The 27,661-nt window shown below is 37.7% G+C and overlaps 4 pseudogenes; 1 reads left to right on the top strand and 3 right to left on the bottom strand.

Moving 5' to 3' along the window:
- Positions 1-27,462, top strand: LOC127076454 (plasma membrane ATPase 1-like; annotated as a pseudogene).
- Positions 3,966-4,439, bottom strand: LOC127076457 (cytochrome b6-f complex subunit 7, chloroplastic-like; annotated as a pseudogene).
- LOC127076455 (cytochrome b6-f complex subunit 7, chloroplastic-like) lies at positions 15,651-16,124 on the bottom strand (annotated as a pseudogene).
- Positions 24,699-25,123, bottom strand: LOC127076456 (cytochrome b6-f complex subunit 7, chloroplastic-like; annotated as a pseudogene).
- Positions 27,463-27,661: the final 199 nt, after the last annotated feature.

Here is a 27,661-nt window from a genome sequence, read left to right as displayed (position 1 = left end):
ATGGTGGAAGGGACTATGTCTCTTGATGCTGTTATAAAGGAAGCTGTTGATTTGGTATGTCAAAACATGACACTGATACATGTGTCTGTGTCTGTATTGCGTCGATGTGAAACACTGAGACGTGTCAGACACTATACACACCTTCCATCAGAAGTATTAGACATTTGATAAATTTGGAATTTGTTGTATGTATAGGAGAACATTCCTATTGAGGAGGTATTTGATAATCTAAAATGCACAAAAGAAGGTTTAACCTCTGAGGAAGTACAAGAGAGGCTTGACATGTTTGGATACAATAAACTTGAAGAAAAAAAGGTTAGAATCCTGACTTAAGTGCTTATATAGTTTCTTACCAAATTGTTATGTAACTTTAACTTCTTGTACAGGAAAGTAAAATACTGAAGTTTTTAGGGTTTATGTGGAATCCTTTGTCATGGGTTATGGAAGCTGCTGCTCTCATGGCCATTGCTATGGCACATGGAGGGGTAAGTCTCTTCCTTTTTTTGTTTGTTTTGTTATTTCTCAATGGTTTTCATTATTTCAAATCATACAAAATTAGAATAACTATGAAACTGTACTCTTATAACCTTTGGTTAACTTGATTTGAAAGTTACAAATGTTATTCATTTTACAAAAGGATTATGGAATACATACAAGAAAGATTTTGGTGGTAGAAGTTTGTTAAGGTGAAAAGTCATGTTTGAACTTTCAACTAGTGTTTTTAAAACCAGACCGTCCAGTTTAACTGGTTGAACTAAGAACCGATTAGTCCGTCTGCTGGTTCAATCAGTGTGTTTCAACTTATTGAACCATTATCTAGAAGTCTCACCGCTAGATCTTCGGTCCTGGTTTTAAAACAATGGTTTTTAATATCAACCGGTTTAATATAACAACGCTTTGATTATGCAGGGAAAGCGAGAAGATTATCAAGATTTTGTTGGCATAATTATTTTGCTAATTATAAACTCAACCATAAGTTTCATAGAAGAAAATAATGCTGGTAATGCAGCTGCTGCCCTTATGGCAAGATTGGCTCCAAAAGCAAAGGTTCTTCTTCTTCTTCTCTTATAATCTCTTTGTTATCTTGTCTTGCTCATAGTTTCTTTGATTTCAAATTATATTTGATTAATAGGTACTTCGTGACGGAAAATGGAGCGAAGAAGATGCTTCGGTATTGGTCCCTGGAGACATAGTTAGCATCAAGCTAGGGGACATCATTCCTGCCGACGCACGTCTCCTTGAAGGTGACCCTTTGAAGATTGATCAGGTAAAATCTATAAAGTACTTTGAAATTACTGATGCATGATTCAAGCGTCACAACGAATAATATCTTCCACGAGTTTATTGATGTTGATATCAGATTCTAGATTTCTTGTAATTGAAGTTATGTTTTTGCTGTTTGTACTTTTAGTCTGCTCTTACCGGAGAGTCACTCCCTGTGACTAAACATCCCGGAGAAGGAGTATATTCTGGTTCAACTTGCAAGCAAGGAGAAATTGAAGCCGTAGTCATAGCAACTGGAGTTCACACATTTTTCGGAAAGGCAGCTCATCTCGTCGAAAACACAACACACGTTGGACATTTCCAACAGGTACATAATATACTAAATAATGTATCGCAGACAAAAGCGATTTGTTCAAATTCCACTATACTTACATTGTTATAGCCACTATTTGACATCACCGAATGTTGTGATAGTAATGCTCACTGCGTGACAAATATTATTACAGGTTTTGACATCTATTGGAAATTTCTGCATCTGTTCAATTGCTATTGGAATGATTATTGAAATCATTGTAATATACGGCGTCCACGGATATGGTTACAGAAACGGTATTGATAACCTTCTAGTGCTACTAATTGGAGGAATCCCTATTGCAATGCCAACTGTTCTTTCAGTTACAATGGCTATTGGCTCACATAAGTTATCTCAGCAGGTTTGCAATTAGTACATTGATTATTCCAACATTTCAGTAGCTTTTTAAAGATGTTGTCAAGTTTTGATCATATGCATCATTGTTGCAGGGTGCTATAACAAAGAGAATGACTGTTATTGAAGAAATGGCCGGAATGGATGTGTTATGCAGTGACAAAACAGGCACATTAACTCTTAACAAGCTTACAGTGGACAAGGAAATGATTGAGGTTTTAATCTTATTCTTTCTAAAGATAAAATAGAACATCGCAATTACTTGAGACATAAGTTTCTTTTTTTGTCAAAAGTATACAAACAGATAAATATTAGTGTCATACCCCGATTTTGGTCCTGAATTTTTTTATTTTGTTTGGCACTTGGCCTAAAAATTCATTTGCATACATTCATTCCCAACTCCATATTTTTGTTACACATTGATCATTGTCTATGCCTTTTTGATCATGGTGCTTTTGACTATAAAATGGATTTTAATCATTTGACTTTTGAATTTTTCAATTTTTGATTTTAATTTCAAATTAAGTTTAATTCCCAAATTTCAATTTAATTTTAATTGTTATTTTTACTAATGATTCAAAACTCTAATTGATTTTAATTTTCAAATAGATGTTAGAATTGATATCAAAGTAATTTTAGCAAATTATGAATTAATTTGATTTTAATTTGGTTTTTTACGGATTTTTATTATTATTTAAATTGATATTTAGATTAGTATTATTTCTAAAAATCCATTTTATAATCAAACATGATCCATTTCCCATCCATAGTGCATTTCAAATCAAAATAGTACATACTCATTTCATAATATTCAATAATATTTAACTTTCAAACATTTCCAAACTCATTTTCATACATATATTTTCATTTAACATTTAAGCATAACAATGCATCACATCCATATCCTACAACAACTCCAACACACTCACTCAAAAAAAAAAAAGGAAAAAAAACAAAATCCAATAATAACACAATAATCCATTCTCAGTGTAATCTCAAATGGGTGAACCAAACACGTCCCAAGGGAATGGACACTGAACTTCTCTCACTTCATCTTTATTTGGAGATCCCGTTTTTTTGAAGTGCTGAAATTTAAAGGAGGAATTACTATAACTCCACAGCAGAATACATTTGGGATTCCTTCATCCAAAAAGAGGCAATTGGCGCAAACCATCATGGGACCTCATAATCTTGGTTTGAATAACACTGAGTTTGGTAGGGTTAAGCAAGTCAGACTTTCAACCATATTGCAGCACTCCCTTAACCTTAACGGAAGTGATACCGGCTCCGCGAGATCACCTGCTCCTGCACCAAAACTAGTCCTACATCAAAATTACCTGCAAAACTTCCATGACAGAAAAACATAGTATAACAGCAGCAAGCCAATTGGAATCACTCAAATTGCCGTAAGTGAGTGTCGGCATTGTCATTACAGCAAACATAACCATAACCTGCAAAAGAAACACACAAATCCTCCTGCTTCCTCCAATTCTAAGAACCTGAAACAACCTCGAAATTGGATTCCTGAAGCGACTTCGTCGAATTGAAACGAAACCCAAATTGAAAGTTCCAGACCAAATTGTGTTTTACACGCGCATAGGAAGATCAGAGTCAAGGAGTAATAAATCGTGGATCGAAATCAAGAAGACTTACCGACTCGGAGTTTCGTCGCGGAGGCTACAGGCTTTTCCTTCTTTATCTGCCCGGAGCTGTTTGGTTCTCTAAAAGGCACCTGCTTAACGATCGGCTAAGGCTGTTATGATGTTGAAGCAGGGTGTGGTTCACGATGGTTCTGTTTTCGTCATGACAGTGGGAGAGGGTTGTGGAAGTACTGAAAGAGGTTGAAAAAAAAATTAGAGAAATTGCTTGAAGTCCTGGAAGTTCTTTTCGGTTCCGGATGCTGTTAGTTTGTTCTCGCTGGCTCTTGCGTTGCAGTGTTTGGTTCTGTTGCGGCAATTGAATTCAACATCATCACATCAAGAATAAAACTGATATTATAAACTTCCGTTACATTACATGCATATAATAGAAACTCTTACTCAGCTTCTTCAACAGTAGCTTCAATTCGAAGAAGAGCATAATCCAACAGCAACACCAACAAGAGTAAGTCCATTCATAATAGCCGCAATCTGAAAAATCTCACCTGCAGCATTGCATTTTGAAGCAAGCGCACCACCACCTCTACCACTTCTTCTTCCTCCGTTATATATTGAACTCCTCACTTTTGCGAAAGCTAGTTCACTGGAAACAGGAACTCCTAGTGATGCCACAGTGCTGTGCTGAGCTTGCAATCCGTTAAAAGAATTGAGTGTTGTGATGAACTTCACATTATGACCCTTCCTGTTGTTCCTTGATTTGGAACCGGTGACTGAGCTTCCTACAACAGTGATTGTAGATGGAGATGCTGCTGAGGCTGAGGCCATTTTTATTATCTGTGAAATATGAGAAAAAGTTTAGAGAAATATTGAATTGATGAGATGAAACTATAAGGAAAGTAAATGCAATAACCTCTTTTGGCTCGTCGTAACTTCCACTGTAATAACATCCAAAGTCAGTCCGGCCATGCTCTTCAACCTGTGATAGTAAGAGATCATTAACTGAAGAAGATTCTCAGTCAAAATTAGTTAGTGATCAGGGTCCTTACCAAAGCATGAAGCTGCTGATTTCACGTTGGCATAGGGATTTGACTGATTCAACTGTCTTAAGGACAATGGGTGTTAATTTTGATCATTCTTTCTTGCATATAAAAACCCACTTCAAGGAATTGGGAAGCTTCAGGTCAACGAAGCTCGCTTAATGAAGACTTGAACCAATGCTGGGAGATACTTGCTGAACCAATACAAACGGTTATGCGAAGAAGTGCAAGCATTAATGGAGACTTGTATTTAAGATTACCTGCTTCGCCGTTGTCATTCGCATCGAACAATATTAGTATTTCCGGGTCACCTGCAATGGATGTTTCCTCAGTTTAGTACAGCAGAATTCTCATAAGGCTCACCAATTGCAACAGAATCAACAGAAACTACAGGATGCAATTCCTCCAGAAATCGGGGAACTTAAAAGTTTGACGCATTTGTACCTAAGCTTCAATAATTTCAAGGGTGAAATCCCCAAGGAGCTCGCAGATCTTCCCGACCTTTGCTATCTTTATCTTCATGAAAACCGTTTGATGGGAAGAATACCCCCAGAATTGGGCACTCTACAGAACCTTCGCCACTTGGATGCCGGTAACAATCATTTGTTGGGTACCATAAGGGAACTCATCCGTTTTGAAGGTGGCTTTCCATCACTACGCGATTTATATCTAAACAATAATTATTTTACTGGAGGAATTCCTGCAGCAACAAATCCAAACCAGTACACAATTGAACCTATCATCCATCAGACTGTTGAACCGGAGCCGAAACCGAAACCGCCTTTGAATCTTCAACATTTTTTTCACTGCAGTAACATCAGTAACCAGCCAAGCAGTAAGAATCCAAAAAAATCCCAAATTTGGAATTAAGACAAATTCAAGAAGAAAGTACACTGTTCACATTACCGTTTTCGAATCCAGGCATCAAAGAGAGCAATCAACAGCTGAGCACCTAAAAGCACTTCTGAAAACTTTCTCCATTGAACCTTTGGACCCCATGTACCAATCCGAAAACCCTAAGCTGCAGAGATAAATAGGCAGAAGAAATCAGTAAGAGGGGGATTCGAAAAAAACGAAGTGGAGGCGGAAAGGAATTGGAAAAAACCCTAAAGCTTGGAGGCGGAAAAGCAGAAAACTTGAATCTTAAAATCAAAAAACAAACCGATTGAAGGAGGTGAGCTCCCCATTTTTGTTTCAGTATAATTTGTTGTGGTTGAGAGCGATTCCATGAGAGCGATACTGAGCTGGTGATGAGCGCGATGCTCTGATATGAAGCGTGATGTTGTTATTGTGAACGTAAACCCACGGTTTGTTTTCATAGCTTATTTGCATAAGCGCTTCTCACCTTGAGTTATTTTCGTAGCTTATTTGCATAAGCATTTTTAGGTTTAGAGTAGAATAATGTTGGTTTAGAATATTAGATTTTTTAGGATATAATTAGAAATTTAAAATTAGATTTAGGTTTAGAGTAAAATAATATTGGTTTAGAATATTAGATTTTTTAGGATATAATTAGAAATTTAAAATTAGATTTAGGTTTAGAGTAGAATAATATTAGTTTAGAATATTAGATTTTTTAGGATCATAATTAGGAGTTAATCTGATTAATTAGTTTTTTTAATTTTGATTAGCTTAATTAGGTATAATTAGGGTAGACCAACAGTTTTCTATTTATTAGTTTTTTTCATTTTAATTCTTTTTTTATTTTATTTATTTTGATTTATATATTTAAATTAATATTAAAATAACAATTAGTTGGTAAGTGGCCTGGTGGAGAGGGGTGGTTTCTATAGTCTCAAGAGGAGTGGGTTCAATACTCATATGTAGCACTTTTTTTAGTATTTCATTTTCTTTTAGCATTTTATTTTTTTAGTATTTCATTTTCTTTTAGCATTTTGTTTCTTTTAATATTTTTTATGTCTATGTTTTTTTTATTAAGTTCATCATGCATGCAAAACCATCTTAAAACTATAAAAATCATATTTTTTCTCGATTCAATATCGAGCCCATTTTCCACACCCTTGTAAGTCGATTGCTTTTTAAGCATCGCCGTCAACCTCACATAGCTTACTCTTGGGCTTTCTTACAATGAGCCGTTTCTCTTGCACTTACACTCATATTTCGCATCATTTGTTGTTTGGGCCCGATTTAATTATTTCATGATTTTGAATCCCCATTTGACAAAATGTACCCCACTCCCCCGATGTGTAATGATCTTGTACTGTTTTATTTCTTTATTTGTTTGACTATTTAGTTAGATACTAACTCAAGAGTAAAATCAACCATTTCAAAAATGCAAAAATATGACTCGATCCAACGTCATGTATTTTCTCAATAAACAAATCAACCAATTTCTTCCTCTCATTTTATTCCATTGTTTTCAAACCTTCATTAAATGCTTGATTCAACGTCAAGCCATTTTTTACTAATAAAAACTCAAAAAATATTAATTCATAATTAAGACCTTTTAAATAAAGATGGAAGTGGAACGTGGTGTATACCACGCACTCCTGAGACTAGGATTCGAGATGTATATCTCGCCAATCCTAGTTCTCGCCATCATCCAAATTTATCCACTTTGTTTTCTCTCAAACACTCATTCAAATTTCTCTTAAAACATCCATCAATACTTGATCCAGGTCAAGTCATTTTTACAACAAAACTCAAGATACATAATTCTTATTTAACACTTTTCCAATAAAGGTGGAAATGGAACATGGTGTATACCATGCACTCCTGAGGTTAAGATTCGAGACGTATGCCTCGCCAATCTTAACTCTCGCCATCGTCTAAAATTGTCAATGTGGTTTCGTCAAACCCTTTCTCAATCAAATCTAAGATACCTAAATCTTATTTAACCTTTTTCAATAAAGATGGAAATGGAACATGGTGTATACCATGCACTCCTGAGGTTAAGATTCGAGACGTATGCCTCGCCAATCTTAACTCTCGCCATCGTCTAAAATTGTTAATGCGGTTTCTTCAAACCCTTTCTCAATCAAATTCCAAAATACTTAATTCCTATCTTAAACTCTTTCAATAAAGATGGAAATGGAACATGGTGTATACCATGCACTCCTGAGGCTAGGATTCGAGATGTATATCTCGCTCATCCAAGTTCTCGCCATCACTCAAAATACATCAAACCAATCAAATTCCTTTTCTCGCCGCCGTGCGACTAATCAAAAACCTTTTTCATAAACGAAAGGTATCTTGTCTTAAGTGATACAAAACAATGTTTCGGCCACGATTGTTGAGTAGAGATAATGACGCTTTTCCGAATGTAGATTTATAAATCCGTTCGATGTGTGGTACGCGTCCACTCCTCATCTGTTTTGGGTAAAACAATGTTTTCGTCGATTAATACAATATAGCTTTCGCTAAAATCGACCAACAAACAAACATTTTTCTACCCAGAACTACGTAAGCCTTGATTTCTCTTTTGAGATACGTAGGAGCAGGATTTTTAAATCTTGTCAGGCCCACTAATAAAAAACTTAGGTTTAGTCCTTCGTTAAAAAATCCAAAAACATTTCTTCTCTCTTATATTCTTTCATTCCCACCTAATAAATTGAAAAGCCTAACATTTCAAACTAACATTAATGCACACAACTAACCTAATGGTTCCCGTTGAGTACAACGGACGTGAGGGGTGCTAATACCTTCCCCTTGCGTAATCGACTCCCGAACCCTGATATTGGTTGCGATGACCATATCTTATCCTTTCTTTTGTCTTGGGTTTTATCGATATTTCCCCTTTCCTTTTTAGGAATAAATAAAGTTCGGTGGCGACTCTGTTCAGTCATCATTGCGAGCGTGCGATCGCGCTTCGCTTTGTAGTCGTATCCCCATATTTTTTTGAGGTGCGACAGATGGCGACTCTGCTGGGGACTTCCAAATCCCTAAGCGAGTCAAGCCTAGTTAGGACGTTTGTGTGCCTTTGTTTGTTTAATTTTATGGCTTTTCCCTTATTTATTGCTTTTAATATCTTTATTGTTATATTGATATATGTTGTATATTGGTTCTATTGCGATTGTTGGTACTTGGGTATTTGATTGCAAACCATGTGGGAAAGACTCTACACCCGAGTCTAGAGTGAAAAAACATAAGATAGGACGATGGTTGAGTAGTACGGACTCCCGAGGTGTATACTTCGTAAGAGTCGGTACGAGAACCTCACTTAGAGTAGATCCTTTTGCAAATATTGTCGCCCGAGGTGTATACCTCGTAAGCGGCGATGTTTCAAAGGGGTCCATGACTCTAAGGACCTTTTAGAACATTAAACCTTTGGCCAACTAGAAATGATGGTTGCGTGGTATGGATTCCCGAGGTGGATACCTCGTAAGGATCGATACGAGAACCTCGCTCAGAATAGATTCTCCAGATGGAGTTGATGACCGGAAAGTATTTTCCGTAAGCGTCAAACAGTCTTTTGAATCCATGACTCTGAGTATCCTGTCTAGAACCCAGTCGATGGTTGCGTAGTACGGACTCCCGAGGTGAATACTTCGTAAGGGTCGGTACGAGAACCTCACCCAGAATAGATTCCCTTGATGGAGTTGACGACCGGAAAGTATTTCCCGTAAGCGTCAAACATTCTTGTGAATCAATGACTCTGGGAATCCTTTGTAACAAAACCTTAGATCTTACCCGGTGAGAACCTATTCTTGGAAAACAATCAGATTCATCAGTACCTCATACTTTTGAACCCGTGTATGAAAAAACAAATGTGCATGGCTTGCATTGCATTCATTCGCATTCCATTGCATTTGCATCTCATCATAACGCATGTCATTTTCCAGACAAAATACCAAAAAAACTCATCCATCCTTTGTCCGTGATCAGCAAAGTGATTCCTAACACGCGTTTAGAACAAAGAACCATGTCTCAGGAGATGATGGACGAGCTAAGGAAAAGCCAAGAAGCACTGAATGAGGAACTCAATCTTTTGAAGAGCCAAATGAGACGGGTCTTGGAAACGCTGCAAGTCTTGTTGGGAAGAGAGGGTCACCCAATATACACTGCTGCAAACAAAGAGAGCTACTACGCCACATCCATCTGGTGTTACCCCAAGTCAAGGGAAATGCTATGTGGCAACTCCTCATTTACCAGTATATGGACCTCCCTCAAGGCGTCATCATCAACATCCTCTGGCTATTGCTCCTCAAAGTCACCAAAACCAGGTTCAAAACAAAAATCAGAATCAGAACAAGAGGAACAAGGATCACAATGACTCTATTCCGGTGCCATATAGCAAGCTCTACCCGCTACTGATCCAGAATGCTTTGGTGACCCCTCGAGCTCTCACGCCCGTGTCACCATACCTACCATGGTACAATCCAAATGCAACGTGTGAATTCCATAAAGGGGCATTGGGACATAACCTAGATTCTTGCTGTGCGCTAAAAGCCTTGGTACGAGGACTGATTAACAAGAAGAGTTTAGTCTTTGAAGAAGATCACCCGAAGATCAAGTGCGAATACCATACTGGAACAATGGGGCACTCCATCGAGGAATGCATGAGTTTTAAGCTCAAGTTGCAAGGATTAATTGACATAAGGTCACCAACACTCAAGGAGGAAGGCTCAGGTACATATACCTTGATTTCTGGGCCAGATAATGAGAAAGGGAAAGGACCCTTGAGACCCCTCAAGGTTTTGTACCACAAGGAAGATGTCAGGGATGTGGCTAGTGAGCTATCATTGTTTCCTGGTAAGAGCATTGAGATACCGCCTTGGATTTCCAATGTCACGACCTATACCAATGAAAGAAAAGGAGAAGTGAGTAGTGGATCCAAGAGGGTTGCGTTCAACGATGAGATTAAAAGAAAAGAATTTGAAGATCATCATGTCAAAAAGCTGGTTGATCCCAATCTTCAAGTTTGAAGAAATCAATTCCCTAAAGCTGGCAATCATTTGGTTGTTTCAACACTTCTTTTGTAGTTTCTTTGCATGTTGGTTGTTATTTGCTTTTAAACATTGTTGTTTTATTTGAATTGGTAAGATTAATGAAATGTTTATGCATCTTTTGAATTGATCCATTCGTATTCACTCGTTTTTCATTTATGTTAAAAAACAAAAATACTCCTCTCATTCACTTTTGTTTGTCAAACCGTTGTGTTAACAAAGATTGGAGGGAGGATGATGAAAACAAAACACCTGAAATTGTTGTGGTATGCTTTTGAGTAAAACCTTGTCGATGATGTAAGGCATTGTTTCAAATCCCCAAACACTGGAGTGATAAGGATGTTAATCCCTAGACAACCACTTTGAGCCTAGAAGTTGGTGTTTATTTCGGATCTAAAACCCTTAATCTTAACCTGGGGCAGGGTAGTTGTGTTCAGATAGTTTGATCGTGCATTCGATCTTTCAAAAAGATCGTCCATATGTATACCCTCCAATTGGGTTCAACCACATGTTATCCTCCGTGCACATGTTGAAATGTCGAAGAAGTTAAGAAAAGCTAAAATTAGTGTTGGTTGATCCTCATCCACCAATAATGTGGCAGTCAACAACTTTAAAAATATAAAAAAGCTCGCTAAGTCAAATACCACAAGATGACTTAGGCAAAAGTTAGGGCATCCCGATGGACCAAAAGCTTCAGAGAAGCGGTCCAGGCAAAATTAGGGATAAAATAAATCAATCAAAAGAGGTCACCAAAATCCTCAACAAAAAAAATAATAAGGTGACTGCCATTTCAAGAAAATTCGTCTTGAATCCTCATCACACCTTCGAACCCTCTTGGAAGTCGAATGCGTGTATTGAATTAACTGAATATAGGAATTGGAGATCATCAAGAAGAAGGGGTGGGTAAAAACAAATTTGAGCCTTATATCCTTTTGTTTCAAGAAACCGCGAACCAGACCACGTTACAACCCTTAAAAGACCTAATTGAGGCAGGGTTTATTTTGAAAGCATACTATAACAAGGTTGTGTTAACTTGACTCCAAACGATTTTTGTTAATCATTTGATAGCACCAACTTGTATACTGTGAATGACTTGATCACCATTGTGTTCTTATCAACGACTCGTTCACTGTATTTCACCCGTTCATATCAATAAACTTTGATTTCAAATTTTTGCATAAGCATGGAATTAAAATTACCATTTTTGAATGAACAATCTTATTTGCGATTCAACACTTAGCATCAAAGAAATCCAATACACAGTTGAGGAACTTGATGGAGTGAAAGAAGTCTATTCAGGGGCAAATCACTTTGAGCATCAGTTAATTCGAGCTAGTCACCCTAAGGGTCATCTAGTCAAGAGTAATCTGCTTCAAGAATCAGACCGGGGCAAGCCACCTCAGAGCTCAGTAAGTCCAATCACTCCAAGGCTCAGTTAGCCAAGAGTAATTTGCTTCAAGACTTAGACTGGGGCAAACCACCTCAGAGCTCGGTAAGTCCAGCTATCCAAAGGACAGTCAATCAAGAGTCTACCATTCCAACATTTGGTTAGTCAAGTTCGGACCATTGCAAGTTTCAAGCACTTGGGGTAAGCCCTCTCGAGGTAGTCTCCTGGAAAGTTGTTTCCAAACCCATTTTCAAGGTGAACATCTCCAAAGTCCCAACAAACTGGGGCAAGATGAGCCACAGAGGGGCAGAACCTTTTTCTTTGTGCTTTCAAACTGCTCAAACAAATTCTGTCATACGTCAATAACTATTGAGTTTAAGACGAGTGCCCGAAAATTATGCTAGCACGATTCATTAATCCTACAAAAGCATCCGTTGGCTAAGCTGTGGCCATCAAACTGGATAGGATCCTCCTTTGACAACATCTATCATAAAATATTTGGTTGAGTTCTCGGTGTTGAGGAATCATGAGCTTCCATAAAAAGCCTTTACAAACTCCCAGTCTGCCCAGTGTCAGCATTCTCATAATCATGATCATTCATATATCATGCATAAAAGGAAATTCAAATCATGCATAGCCGAAATGTACTTCGTGCTCATTTTGCATTGACCCAGGTCTTGTTGTCGATCCTAGATCCTTTGACCTCTAATTCCAGCTTGTCTTTGGTATCCCTAAACCAACATCCGGTTTTCACGGTCATTTTCAAGTCCAATTGTTGTTGGCAAAATCCGTTAAAGGGTGGTTGTAGTCCATTGCTTACGGTCAGAGTCCAATTGTTGTCATTCCAGTATCAGGTCATACTTGAACCTGCTCTGAAGAGTTTTTCCAATTTTTGTTCAATACTATTCAGGTCATGTATGAACCTGTTGTTGAGCTTTTATTCCGGGGTCAGGTCATACTTGAACCTGCTCTGAAGAGTTTTTCCAATTTTTGTTCAACACTATTCAGGTCATGTATGAACCTGTTGTTGAGCTTTTATTCCGGGGTCCGGTCATACTTGAACCTGCTCTGAAGAGTTTTTCCAATTTTTGTTCAATACTATTCAGGTCATGTATGAACCTGTTGTTGAGCTTTTATTCCGGGGTCCGGTCATACTTGAACCTGCTCTGAAGAGTTTTTCCAATTTTTGTTCAATACTATTCAGGTCATGTATGAACCTGTTGTTGAACTTTTATTCCGGTGTCAGGTCATACTTGAACCTGCTCTGAAGAGTTTTTCCAATTTTTGTTCAATACTATTCAGGTCATGTATGAACCTGTTGTTGAGCCTTTTATTCCGGGGTCAGGTCATACTTGAACCTGCTCTGAAGATTTTCCTCTGTTTGTTCAATACCATTCAGGTCATGTATGAACCTGTAGTTAAACTCTTATTCCGGTGTCAGGTCATACTTGAACCTGCTCTGAAGATTTTCCTCTGTTTGTTCAATACCATTCAGATCATGTATGAACCTGTAGCTGAACCCTTATTCCGGTGTCAGGTCATACATGAACCTGTTCTGATGAGTTTTTTCTCCTTGATTATTCCCCAGTGTTGTCAGGTCATATATGAACTTGTTGTAGCATCTTTTCCTTTATTCGGGTTTAGTAAGTCATGTGTGAATTTACTACCGAAATCCCTTGTATTCTAAGTGTCGTTTATCAAATCTCACTTTGAATACTCCCCAGTGTGTGCCTGATTCTCCAGCAGGACTGTTTCCCCAGCAAGTTGTTTTTTACCCCATTTGTCTGTCTCCCTGTGGATCATCAGTATTCCCCACATGTTGGTCTGTCTAGTAGCATCTCCTGTCAGGGGTCCACCATATCCCTAGCAGGGAAGAAAATTAAAAATCACAAATAAAGAAAATCATGCATCCACGCATATCATGTCATGCATATCATATCATATCACACCATGTCATAGGGATTCAGGATCAAAATCCGGGTCTTCTTAGTATTTAACCATCTCCCACTATGATCATATGAAGAGTGTCCTGCTTCATATTCTCTAGTAGAAGATACTTAAATAGGGGCAACTGTCATACCCCGATTTTGGTCCTGAATTTTTTTATTTTGTTTGGCACTTGGCCTAAAAATTCATTTGCATACATTCATTCCCAACTCCATATTTTTGTTACACATTGATCATTGTCTATGCCTTTTTGATCATGGTGCTTTTGACTATAAAATGGATTTTAATCATTTGACTTTTGAATTTTTCAATTTTTGATTTTAATTTCAAATTAAGTTTAATTCCCAAATTTCAATTTAATTTTAATTGTTATTTTTACTAATGATTCAAAACTCTAATTGATTTTAATTTTCAAATAGATGTTAGAATTGATATCAAAGTAATTTTAGCAAATTATGAATTAATTTGATTTTAATTTGGTTTTTTACGGATTTTATTATTATTTAAATTGATATTTAGATTAGTATTATTTCTAAAAATCCATTTTATAATCAAACATGATCCATTTCCCATCCATAGTGCATTTCAAATCAAAATAGTACATACTCATTTCATAATATTCAATAATATTTAACTTTCAAACATTTCCAAACTCATTTTCATACATATATTTCATTTAACATTTAAGCATAACAATGCATCACATCCATATCCTACAACAACTCCAACACACTCACTCAAAAAAAAAAAAGGAAAAAAAAAACAAAATCCAATAATAACACAATAATCCATTCTCAGTGTAATCTCAAATGGGTGAACCAAACACGTCCCAAGGGAATGGACACTGAACTTCTCTCACTTCATCTTTATTTGGAGATCCCGTTTTTTTGAAGTGCTGAAATTTAAAGGAGGAATTACTATAACTCCACAGCAGAATACATTTGGGATTCCTTCATCCAAAAAGAGGCAATTGGCGCAAACCATCATGGGACCTCATAATCTTGGTTTGAATAACACTGAGTTTGGTAGGGTTAAGCAAGTCAGACTTTCAACCATATTGCAGCACTCCCTTAACCTTAACGGAAGTGATACCGGCTCCGCGAGATCACCTGCTCCTGCACCAAAACTAGTCCTACATCAAAATTACCTGCAAAACTTCCATGACAGAAAAACATAGTATAACAGCAGCAAGCCAATTGGAATCACTCAAATTGCCGTAAGTGAGTGGCGGCATTGTCATTACAGCAAACATAACCATAACCTGCAAAAGAAACACACAAATCCTCCTGCTTCCTCCAATTCTAAGAACCTGAAACAACCTCGAAATTGGATTCCTGAAGCGACTTCGTCGAATTGAAACGAAACCCAAATTGAAAGTTCCAGACCAAATTGTGTTTTACACGCGCATAGGAAGATCAGAGTCAAGGAGTAATAAATCGTGGATCGAAATCAAGAAGACTTACCGACTCGGAGTTTCGTCGCGGAGGCTACAGGCTTTTCCTTCTTTATCTGCCCGGAGCTGTTTGGTTCTCTAAAAGGCACCTGCTTAACGATCGGCTAAGGCTGTTATGATGTTGAAGCAGGGTGTGGTTCACGATGGTTCTGTTTTCGTCATGACAGTGGGAGAGGGTTGTGGAAGTACTGAAAGAGGTTGAAAAAAAATTAAGAGAAATTGCTTGAAGTCCTGGAAGTTCTTTTCGGTTCCGGATGCTGTTAGTTTGTTCTCGCTGGCTCTTGCGTTGCAGTGTTTGGTTCTGTTGCGGCAATTGAATTCAACATCATCACATCAAGAATAAAACTGATATTATAAACTTCCGTTACATTACATGCATATAATAGAAACTCTTACTCAGCTTCTTCAACAGTAGCTTCAATTCGAAGAAGAGCATAATCCAACAGCAACACCAACAAGAGTAAGTCCATTCATAATAGCCGCAATCTGAAAAATCTCACCTGCAGCATTGCATTTTGAAGCAAGCGCACCACCACCTCTACCACTTCTTCTTCCTCCGTTATATATTGAACTCCTCACTTTTGCGAAAGCTAGTTCACTGGAAACAGGAACTCCTAGTGATGCCACAGTGCTGTGCTGAGCTTGCAATCCGTTAAAAGAATTGAGTGCTGTGATGAACTTCACATTATGACCCTTCCTGTTGTTCCTTGATTTGGAACCGGTGACTGAGCTTCCTACAACAGTGATTGTAGATGGAGATGCTGCTGAGGCTGAGGCCATTTTTATTATCTGTGAAATATGAGAAAAAGTTTAGAGAAATATTGAATTGATGAGATGAAACTATAAGGAAAGTAAATGCAATAACCTCTTTTGGCTCGTCGTAACTTCCACTGTAATAACATCCAAAGTCAGTCCGGCCATGCTCTTCAACCTGTGATAGTAAGAGATCATTAACTGAAGAAGATTCTCAGTCAAAATTAGTTAGTGATCAGGGTCCTTACCAAAGCATGAAGCTGCTGATTTCACGTTGGCATAGGGATTTGACTGATTCAACTGTCTTAAGGACAATGGGTGTTAATTTTGATCATTCTTTCTTGCATATAAAAACCCACTTCAAGGAATTGGGAAGCTTCAGGTCAACGAAGCTCGCTTAATGAAGACTTGAACCAATGCTGGGAGATACTTGCTGAACCAATACAAACGGTTATGCGAAGAAGTGCAAGCATTAATGGAGACTTGTATTTAAGATTACCTGCTTCGCCGTTGTCATTCGCATCGAACAATATTAGTATTTCCGGGTCACCTGCAATGGATGTTTCCTCAGTTTAGTACAGCAGAATTCTCATAAGGCTCACCAATTGCAACAGAATCAACAGAAACTACAGGATGCAATTCCTCCAGAAATCGGGGAACTTAAAAGTTTGACGCATTTGTACCTAAGCTTCAATAATTTCAAGGGTGAAATCCCCAAGGAGCTCGCAGATCTTCCCGACCTTTGCTATCTTTATCTTCATGAAAACCGTTTGATGGGAAGAATACCCCCAGAATTGGGCACTCTACAGAACCTTCGCCACTTGGATGCCGGTAACAATCATTTGTTGGGTACCATAAGGGAACTCATCCGTTTTGAAGGTGGCTTTCCATCACTACGCGATTTATATCTAAACAATAATTATTTTACTGGAGGAATTCCTGCAGCAACAAATCCAAACCAGTACACAATTGAACCTATCATCCATCAGACTGTTGAACCGGAGCCGAAACCGAAACCGCCTTTGAATCTTCAACATTTTTTTCACTGCAGTAACATCAGTAACCAGCCAAGCAGTAAGAATCCAAAAAAATCCCAAATTTGGAATTAAGACAAATTCAAGAAGAAAGTACACTGTTCACATTACCGTTTTCGAATCCAGGCATCAAAGAGAGCAATCAACAGCTGAGCACCTAAAAGCACTTCTGAAAACTTTCTCCATTGAACCTTTGGACCCCATGTACCAATCCGAAAACCCTAAGCTGCAGAGATAAATAGGCAGAAGAAATCAGTAAGAGGGGGATTCGAAAAAAACGAAGTGGAGGCGGAAAGGAATTGGAAAAAACCCTAAAGCTTGGAGGCGGAAAAGCAGAAAACTTGAATCTTAAAATCAAAAACAAACCGATTGAAGGAGGTGAGCTCCCCATTTTTGTTTCAGTATAATTTGTTGTGGTTGAGAGCGATTCCATGAGAGCGATACTGAGCTGGTGATGAGCGCGATGCTCTGATATGAAGCGTGATGTTGTTATTGTGAACGTAAACCCACGGTTTGTTTTCATAGCTTATTTGCATAAGCGCTTCTCACCTTGAGTTATTTTCGTAGCTTATTTGCATAAGCATTTTTAGGTTTAGAGTAGAATAATGTTGGTTTAGAATATTAGATTTTTTAGGATATAATTAGAAATTTAAAATTAGATTTAGGTTTAGAGTAAAATAATATTGGTTTAGAATATTAGATTTTTTAGGATATAATTAGAAATTTAAAATTAGATTTAGGTTTAGAGTAGAATAATATTAGTTTAGAATATTAGATTTTTTAGGATCATAATTAGGAGTTAATCTGATTAATTAGTTTTTTTAATTTTGATTAGCTTAATTAGGTATAATTAGGGTAGACCAACAGTTTTCTATTTATTAGTTTTTTTCATTTTAATTCTTTTTTTATTTTATTTATTTTGATTTATATATTTAAATTAATATTAAAATAACAATTAGTTGGTAAGTGGCCTGGTGGAGAGGGGTGGTTTCTATAGTCTCAAGAGGAGTGGGTTCAATACTCATATGTAGCACTTTTTTTAGTATTTCATTTTCTTTTAGCATTTTATTTTTTAGTATTTCATTTTCTTTTAGCATTTTGTTTCTTTTAATATTTTTTATGTCTATGTTTTTTTTATTAAGTTCATCATGCATGCAAAACCATCTTAAAACTATAAAAATCATATTTTTTTTCTCGATTCAATATCGAGCCCATTTTCCACACCCTTGTAAGTCGATTGCTTTTTAAGCATCGCCGTCAACCTCACATAGCTTACTCTTGGGCTTTCTTACAATGAGCCGTTTCTCTTGCACTTACACTCATATTTCGCATCATTTGTTGTTTGGGCCCGATTTAATTATTTCATGATTTTGAATCCCCATTTGACAAAATGTCACATACCTCAGACCCCACTTGCCCGCACACCTCCACTCCCCCTGGATTACCGGAATGTACCGTCGGCACTTTGGGTCTCCCCCTCTTTAACTCGGGGCGCACTTACCCCACTCCCCCGATGTGTAATGATCTTGTACTGTTTTATTTCTTTATTTGTTTGACTATTTAGTTAGATACTAACTCAAGAGTAAAATCAACCATTTCAAAAATGCAAAAATATGACTCGATCCAACGTCATGTATTTTCTCAATAAACAAATCAACCAATTTCTTCCTCTCATTTTATTCCATTGTTTTCAAACCTTCATTAAATGCTTGATTCAACGTCAAGCCATTTTTTACTAATAAAAACTCAAAAAATATTAATTCATAATTAAGACCTTTTAAATAAAGATGGAAGTGGAACGTGGTGTATACCACGCACTCCTGAGACTAGGATTCGAGATGTATATCTCGCCAATCCTAGTTCTCGCCATCATCCAAATTTATCCACTTTGTTTTCTCTCAAACACTCATTCAAATTTCTCTTAAAACATCCATCAATACTTGATCCAGGTCAAGTCATTTTTACAACAAAACTCAAGATACATAATTCTTATTTAACACTTTTCCAATAAAGGTGGAAATGGAACATGGTGTATACCATGCACTCCTGAGGTTAAGATTCGAGACGTATGCCTCGCCAATCTTAACTCTCGCCATCGTCTAAAATTGTCAATGTGGTTTCGTCAAACCCTTTCTCAATCAAATCTAAGATACCTAAATCTTATTTAACCTTTTTCAATAAAGATGGAAATGGAACATGGTGTATACCATGCACTCCTGAGGTTAAGATTCGAGACGTATGCCTCGCCAATCTTAACTCTCGCCATCGTCTAAAATTGTTAATGCGGTTTCTTCAAACCCTTTCTCAATCAAATTCCAAAATACTTAATTCCTATCTTAAACTCTTTCAATAAAGATGGAAATGGAACATGGTGTATACCATGCACTCCTGAGGCTAGGATTCGAGATGTATATCTCGCTCATCCAAGTTCTCGCCATCACTCAAAATACATCAAACCAATCAAATTCCTTTTCTCGCCGCCGTGCGACTAATCAAAAACCTTTTTCATAAACGAAAGGTATCTTGTCTTAAGTGATACAAAACAATGTTTCGGCCACGATTGTTGAGTAGAGATAATGACGCTTTTCCGAATGTAGATTTATAAATCCGTTCGATGTGTGGTACGCGTCCACTCTCATCTGTTTTGGGTAAAACAATGTTTTCGTCGATTAATACAATATAGCTTTCGCTAAAATCGACCAACAAACAAACATTTTTCTACCCAGAACTACGTAAGCCTTGATTTCTCTTTTGAGATACGTAGGAGCAGGATTTTTAAATCTTGTCAGGCCCACTAATAAAAAACTTAGGTTTAGTCCTTCGTTAAAAAATCCAAAAACATTTCTTCTCTCTTATATTCTTTCATTCCCACCTAATAAATTGAAAAGCCTAACATTTCAAACTAACATTAATGCACACAACTAACCTAATGGTTCCCGTTGAGTACAACGGACGTGAGGGGTGCTAATACCTTCCCCTTGCGTAATCGACTCCCGAACCCTGATATTGGTTGCGATGACCATATCTTATCCTTTCCTTTCTTTTGTCTTGGGTTTTATCGATATTTCCCTTTCCTTTTTAGGAATAAATAAAGTTCGGTGGCGACTCTGTTCAGTCATCATTGCGAGCGTGCGATCGCGCTTCGCTTTGTAGTCGTATCCCCATATTTTTTGAGGTGCGACAGATGGCGACTCTGCTGGGGACTTCCAATCCCTAAGCGAGTCAAGCCTAGTTAGGACGTTTGTGTGCCTTTGTTTGTTTAATTTTATGGCTTTTCCCTTATTTATTGCTTTTAATATCTTTATTGTTATATTGATATATGTTGTATATTGGTTCTATTGCGATTGTTGGTACTTGGGTATTTGATTGCAAACCATGTGGGAAAGACTCTACACCCGAGTCTAGAGTGAAAAAACATAAGATAGGACGATGGTTGAGTAGTACGGACTCCCGAGGTGTATACTTCGTAAGAGTCGGTACGAGAACCTCACTTAGAGTAGATCCTTTTGCAAATATTGTCGCCCGAGGTGTATACCTCGTAAGCGGCGATGTTTCAAAGGGGTCCATGACTCTAAGGACCTTTTAGAACATTAAACCTTTGGCCAACTAGAAATGATGGTTGCGTGGTATGGATTCCCGAGGTGGATACCTCGTAAGGATCGATACGAGAACCTCGCTCAGAATAGATTCTCCAGATGGAGTTGATGACCGGAAAGTATTTCCGTAAGCGTCAAACAGTTTTGAATCCATGACTCTGAGTATCCTGTCTAGAACCCAGTCGATGGTTGCGTAGTACGGACTCCCGAGGTGAATACTTCGTAAGGGTCGGTACGAGAACCTCACCCAGAATAGATTCCCTTGATGGAGTTGACGACCGGAAAGTATTTCCCGTAAGCGTCAAACATTCTTGTGAATCAATGACTCTGGGAATCCTTTGTAACAAAACCTTAGATCTTACCCGGTGAGAACCTATTCTTGGAAAACAATCAGATTCATCAGTACCTCATACTTTTGAACCCGTGTATGAAAAAACAATGTGCATGGCTTGCATTGCATTCATTCGCATTCCATTGCATTTGCATCTCATCATAACGCATGTCATTTTCCAGACAAAATACCAAAAAAACTCATCCATCCTTTGTCCGTGATCAGCAAAGTGATTCCTAACACGCGTTTAGAACAAAGAACCATGTCTCAGGAGATGATGGACGAGCTAAGGAAAAGCCAAGAAGCACTGAATGAGGAACTCAATCTTTTGAAGAGCCAAATGAGACGGGTCTTGGAAACGCTGCAAGTCTTGTTGGGAAGAGAGGGTCACCCAATATACACTGCTGCAAACAAAGAGAGCTACTACGCCACATCCATCTGGTGTTACCCCAAGTCAAGGGAAATGCTATGTGGCAACTCCTCATTTACCAGTATATGGACCTCCCTCAAGGCGTCATCATCAACATCCTCTGGCTATTGCTCCTCAAAGTCACCAAAACCAGGTTCAAAACAAAAATCAGAATCAGAACAAGAGGAACAAGGATCACAATGACTCTATTCCGGTGCCATATAGCAAGCTCTACCCGCTACTGATCCAGAATGCTTTGGTGACCCCTCGAGCTCTCACGCCCGTGTCACCATACCTACCATGGTACAATCCAAATGCAACGTGTGAATTCCATAAAGGGGCATTGGGACATAACCTAGATTCTTGCTGTGCGCTAAAGCCTTGGTACGAGGACTGATTAACAAGAAGAGTTTAGTCTTTGAAGAAGATCACCCGAAGATCAAGTGCGAATACCATACTGGAACAATGGGGCACTCCATCGAGGAATGCATGAGTTTTAAGCTCAAGTTGCAAGGATTAATTGACATAAGGTCACCAACACTCAAGGAGGAAGGCTCAGGTACATATACCTTGATTTCTGGGCCAGATAATGAGAAAGGGAAAGGACCCTTGAGACCCCTCAAGGTTTTGTACCACAAGGAAGATGTCAGGGATGTGGCTAGTGAGCTATCATTGTTTCCTGGTAAGAGCATTGAGATACCGCCTTGGATTTCCAATGTCACGACCTATACCAATGAAAGAAAAGGAGAAGTGAGTAGTGGATCCAAGAGGGTTGCGTTCAACGATGAGATTAAAAGAAAAGAATTTGAAGATCATCATGTCAAAAAGCTGGTTGATCCCAATCTTCAAGTTTGAAGAAATCAATTCCCTAAAGCTGGCAATCATTTGGTTGTTTCAACACTTCTTTTGTAGTTTCTTTGCATGTTGGTTGTATTTGCTTTTAAACATTGTTGTTTTATTTGAATTGGTAAGATTAATGAAATGTTTATGCATCTTTTGAATTGATCCATTCGTATTCACTCGTTTTCATTTATGTTAAAAAACAAAAATACTCCTCTCATTCACTTTTGTTTGTCAAACCGTTGTGTTAACAAAGATTGGAGGGAGGATGATGAAAACAAAACACCTGAAATTGTTGTGGTATGCTTTTGAGTAAAACCTTGTCGATGATGTAAGGCATTGTTTCAAATCCCCAAACACTGGAGTGATAAGGATGTTAATCCCTAGACAACCACTTTGAGCCTAGAAGTTGGTGTTTATTTCGGATCTAAAACCCTTAATCTTAACCTGGGGCAGGGTAGTTGTGTTCAGATAGTTTGATCGTGCATTCGATCTTTCAAAAAGATCGTCCATATGTATACCCTCCAATTGGGTTCAACCACATGTTATCCTCCGTGCACATGTTGAAATGTCGAAGAAGAAGAAGTTAAGAAAAGCTAAAATTAGTGTTGGTTGATCCTCATCCACCAATAATGTGGCAGTCAACAACTTTAAAAATATAAAAAAGCTCGCTAAGTCAAATACCACAAGATGACTTAGGCAAAAGTTAGGGCATCCCGATGGACCAAAAGCTTCAGAGAAGCGGTCCAGGCAAAATTAGGGATAAAATAAATCAATCAAAAGAGGTCACCAAAATCCTCAACAAAAAAAAATAATAAGGTGACTGCCATTTCAAGAAAATTCGTCTTGAATCCTCATCACACCTTCGAACCCTCTTGGAAGTCGAATGCGTGTATTGAATTAACTGAATATAGGAATTGGAGATCATCAAGAAGAAGGGGTGGGTAAAAACAAATTTGAGCCTTATATCCTTTGTTTCAAGAAACCGCGAACCAGACCACGTTACAACCCTTAAAAGACCTAATTGAGGCAGGGTTTATTTTGAAAGCATACTATAACAAGGTTGTGTTAACTTGACTCCAAACGATTTTTGTTAATCATTTGATAGCACCAACTTGTATACTGTGAATGACTTGATCACCATTGTGTTCTTATCAACGACTCGTTCACTGTATTTCACCCGTTCATATCAATAAACTTTGATTTCAAATTTTTGCATAAGCATGGAATTAAAATTACCATTTTTGAATGAACAATCTTATTTGCGATTCAACACTTAGCATCAAAGAAATCCAATACACAGTTGAGGAACTTGATGGAGTGAAAGAAGTCTATTCAGGGGCAAACACTTTGAGCATCAGTTAATTCGAGCTAGTCACCCTAAGGGTCATCTAGTCAAGAGTAATCTGCTTCAAGAATCAGACCGGGGCAAGCCACCTCAGAGCTCAGTAAGTCCAATCACTCCAAGGCTCAGTTAGCCAAGAGTAATTTGCTTCAAGACTTAGACTGGGGCAAACCACCTCAGAGCTCGGTAAGTCCAGCTATCCAAAGGACAGTCAATCAAGAGTCTACCATTCCAACATTTGGTTAGTCAAGTTCGGACCATTGCAAGTTTCAAGCACTTGGGGTAAGCCCTCTCGAGGTAGTCTCCTGGAAAGTTTTCCAAACCCATTTTCAAGGTGAACATCTCCAAAGTCCCAACAAACTGGGGCAAGATGAGCCACAGAGGGGCAGAACCTTTTTCTTTGTGCTTTCAAACTGCTCAAACAAATTCTGTCATACGTCAATAACTATTGAGTTTAAGACGAGTGCCCGAAAATTATGCTAGCACGATTCATTAATCCTACAAAAGCATCCGTTGGCTAAGCTGTGGCCATCAAACTGGATAGGATCCTCCTTTGACAACATCTATCATAAAATATTTGGTTGAGTTCTCGGTGTTGAGGAATCATGAGCTTCCATAAAAAGCCTTTACAAACTCCCAGTCTGCCCAGTGTCAGCATTCTCATAATCATGATCATTCATATATCATGCATAAGCATAGGAAGATCAGAGTCAAGGAGTAATAAATCGTGGATCGAAATCAAGAAGACTTACCGACTCGGAGTTTCGTCGCGGAGGCTACAGGCTTTTCTTCTTTATCTGCCCGGGCTGTTTGGTTCTCTAAAAGGCACCTGCTTAACGATCGGCTAAGGCTGTTATGATGTTGAAGCAGGGTGTGGTTCACGATGGTTCTGTTTTCGTCATGACAGTGGGAGAGGGTTGTGGAAGTACTGAAAGAGGTTGAAAAAAAAATTAGAGAAATTGCTTGAAGTCCTGGAAGTTCTTTTCGGTTCTGGATGCTGTTAGTTTGTTCTCGCTGGCTCTTGCGTTGCAGTGTTTGGTTCTGTTGCGGCAATTGAATTCAACATCATCACATCAAGAATAAAACTGATATTATAAACTTCCGTTACATTACATGCATATAATAGAAACTCTTACTCAGCTTCTTCAACAGTAGCTTCAATTCGAAGAAGAGCATAATCCAACAGCAACACCAACAAGAGTAAGTCCATTCATAATAGCCGCAATCTGAAAAATCTCACCTGCAGCATTGCATTTTGAAGCAAGCGCACCACCACCTCTACCACTTCTTCTTCCTCCGTTATATATTGAACTCCTCACTTTTGCGAAAGCTAGTTCACTGGAAACAGGAACTCCTAGTGATGCCACAGTGTTGTGCTGAGCTTGCAATCCGTTAAAAGAATTGAGTGCTGTGATGAACTTCACATTATGACCCTTCCTGTTGTTCCTTGATTTGGAACCGGTGACTGAGCTTCCTACAACAGTGATTGTAGATGGAGATGCTGCTGAGGCTGAGGCCATTTTTATTATCTGTGAAATATGAGAAAAAGTTTAGAGAATATTGAATTGATGAGATGAAACTATAAGGAAAGTAAATGCAATAACCTCTTTTGTCTCGTCGTAACTTCCACTGTAATAACATCCAAAGTCAGTCCGGCCATGCTCTTCAACCTGTGATAGTAAGAGATCATTAACTGAAGAAGATTCTCAGTCAAAATTAGTTAGTGATCAGGGTCCTTACCAAAGCATGAGGTGCGACAATTAGTATTCGGAAAAACCCGAGTTTGAATTCTGACTGAAACAATCTTTGACCAGGATGTATATTAACTTTGTTTCCCCTAACAATCATGAATATCTGGCAGGTTTTGCCAAAGGTGTTGGCAAGGATTTGGTTGTACTTATGGCTGCAAGAGCATCAAGGATGGAGAACCAAGATGCAATTGATTGCGCAATCGTTTCAATGTTGGCAGACCCAAAGGAGGTACAGACTCTTCAAAGTTGTTTTCCATCATGTTGTGTAGTTGAAATTTGGTTAGTCTACTAATAGTCCTTTGGTTTCGCAAGGCACGAGCTGGAATAAAAGAAGTTCATTTCCTTCCGTTTAATCCAACTGATAAAAGAACTGCCCTTACATACATTGATGGTGCTGGTAATATGCACAGGGTTAGCAAAGGTGCACCAGAGCAGGTAATACATAATTCATTCTCGCTTTTCAAGAACCACGCAACCTACCGATCATTGATAAACTTTTCTCATATACTGTGTAGATTCTCAATCTTGCACAAAACAAGGCAGAAATCGAACGGAAGGTTCATGCGATGATTGACAAGTTTGCAGAACGTGGACTTCGTTCTCTTGGGATTGCAAGACAGGTTTATTTCCCTCTTACGAATTCTTCATAATCGGATAAGTCAATTATCATGTATTCTTTCCTTAGCACCGAAGTTTTTTTTTCATATAGGAAGTACCGGAGGGAAGTAAGGAAAGTGCAGGAGGACCATGGGAGTTTGTTGCTCTTCTCCCTCTTTTTGACCCTCCGAGACATGATAGCGCAGAAACAATCAGAAGAGCTCTTGATCTTGGCGTTAGTGTCAAAATGATCACTGGTACGTTGTATCACAGTACCACCGTCATTTGAAATTGAGTCAATGATTTTATATAATGCAAACTATACTCATGCTACAAAAAAAACTTTCAGGTGATCAACTCGCAATAGGTAAGGAAACGGGAAGGCGTCTAGGGATGGGGACTAACATGTATCCTTCTTCATCACTGCTCGGTGAAAATAAAGATCAATTAGGTGCTGTTTCCATTGATGATCTCATTGAGAAAGCTGACGGTTTTGCTGGTAAAAAGCGCTGTCTAAGGGGGGGATTAGAAAGCGCTTAGGCAAAAGCGCTGTCTAAGGGGGGGCTTAGACAGCGCTTTTTGAAAAGCGCTGTCTAAGGTATACCTAAAAAAATTAAAATAGGAGGGTCTTAGAAAGCGCTTTGGCCAAAGCGCTGTCTAAGGGGGTGGGGCTTAGACAGCGCTTTTCAAAAGCGTTGTCTAAGGTATACCTAAAAAATTTAAAATAAGAGGGTCTTATAAAGCGCTTTTGGCCAAAGCGCTGTCTAAGGGGGGGGGGGGGGGGGGGGGGGGGGGGGTGGGGGGGGGGGTGGGGTGGGGGGTGGAGCTTAGACAACGCTTTTAAGATTTAAAAAAGCGCTGTCTAAACCTTTAGCAGCGGAGGTTTAGACAGCGCTTTAAAGCGTTGTCTAAGGCTAAAAAAGCACTGTCTAAGGTCTTGTTTGTTGTAGTGTGTGGCTCAAATACAACGATAAAAAATGTGGATGAACTTATTGTTTTATATCTTTAAATAGGATACTTGTTTGGTAAGATCGTGGATATTTGTCTTCAGTTAATCTAGGCATGTCTTGGAAGTTTTTATTTTTAAATATTCAATTTTTAAAAAAAAAATCCAAAATACCCATGTTTTCAAAAAAATTACAAATATGGGCATTTTTTGCCCTATTTTCTTCATGGGCGCCACCCTAGTTGGCGCCTATCCTTAAAGGTAGGGCAAGTCGTCACTAGGGGTGGCGCCTACACTTGTTTTTTTTTTAAAATTATTTTAATATATTTTAATTATTTTTAAAATTTTTTTAAAATCTTTTTTAAGTTATTTTAAATTTATTAATTTATATTTATTATAAATTATATTAATTTATATTAAACATATATGTAATAATATTATTTGCCATATATATATAATATATATATATATATATATATATATATTATATATATATAAATTTATATATATTAATTTAATTTATAAGTAATTAATTATTATTTATAAATTATTAAAATATATTAATTTATATACATGTAAAAATAAATTATGTATATATTTCTAAAATACACAGATATATATTATATATATATATATATATATATATATTATATAATATATATATTAATAATATATATATATATATATATATATATATATATATATATATATATCTTATATATATATATATATTAACTTATATTAATAAACACAATATATTTATATTAAATAAATACACAAGACAAATATTATAAAGATATG

This window comes from Lathyrus oleraceus, chromosome 4 (assembly GCF_024323335.1).
Source record: "Lathyrus oleraceus cultivar Zhongwan6 chromosome 4, CAAS_Psat_ZW6_1.0, whole genome shotgun sequence".
In the NCBI taxonomy this organism is placed as follows: domain Eukaryota; kingdom Viridiplantae; phylum Streptophyta; class Magnoliopsida; order Fabales; family Fabaceae; genus Lathyrus; species Lathyrus oleraceus.
This window is presented reverse-complemented; position numbering and strand designations above follow the sequence as displayed.